Source organism: Montipora capricornis, chromosome 6 (genome assembly GCF_036669925.1).
Source record: "Montipora capricornis isolate CH-2021 chromosome 6, ASM3666992v2, whole genome shotgun sequence".
NCBI classification, from domain to species: domain Eukaryota; kingdom Metazoa; phylum Cnidaria; class Anthozoa; order Scleractinia; family Acroporidae; genus Montipora; species Montipora capricornis.
In genome coordinates this window covers 54,665,704-54,666,215 of record NC_090888.1, presented here as the reverse complement: position 1 = coordinate 54,666,215, position 512 = coordinate 54,665,704, and positions in this window count along the sequence as shown.

Below are 512 nucleotides of genomic sequence, written 5' to 3'. Positions count from 1 at the left end.
CACGATCAACAGTCAACATTGAAAATGCCAATGACCACAGTCTTTCAGCTTTCATGGCTGCTCTGTTTCCATCGTAAACAACAACTACATGCGTTGAACTAATAATCGACGAACTGTTGAAAACTGGGCCCAATTATAAATCGCCAACTTGATCTTGTTCACTTGAGCTTTCCTTGCAATTCATCAGACTAGTTGTGGGTCATTGCACTATTTTAAAGATGTTTTTTTTTCAATGAACAGTTTTGGTTGGACTTTTATCTACTTCACATCTGAATGAATGGAAGAGTTTTCACAAGATACACTTGTCGATCACGTGTTTCAAAAACTTGACAGTTATGTAAATTTATACAAATTTGGCGCAATCGAGCGTGACGCTTTCTTTCGTTTCCATTTTATTCCCAAATAAATATTTCTTTAAATTGCATTTGCTAACTTCTCTAATTGTAGTTCGGTCCAACTAGTTGGGTGATACTAAAAACAAGTAGACCTTCGCCCTCCAGGGCCACGGGTCA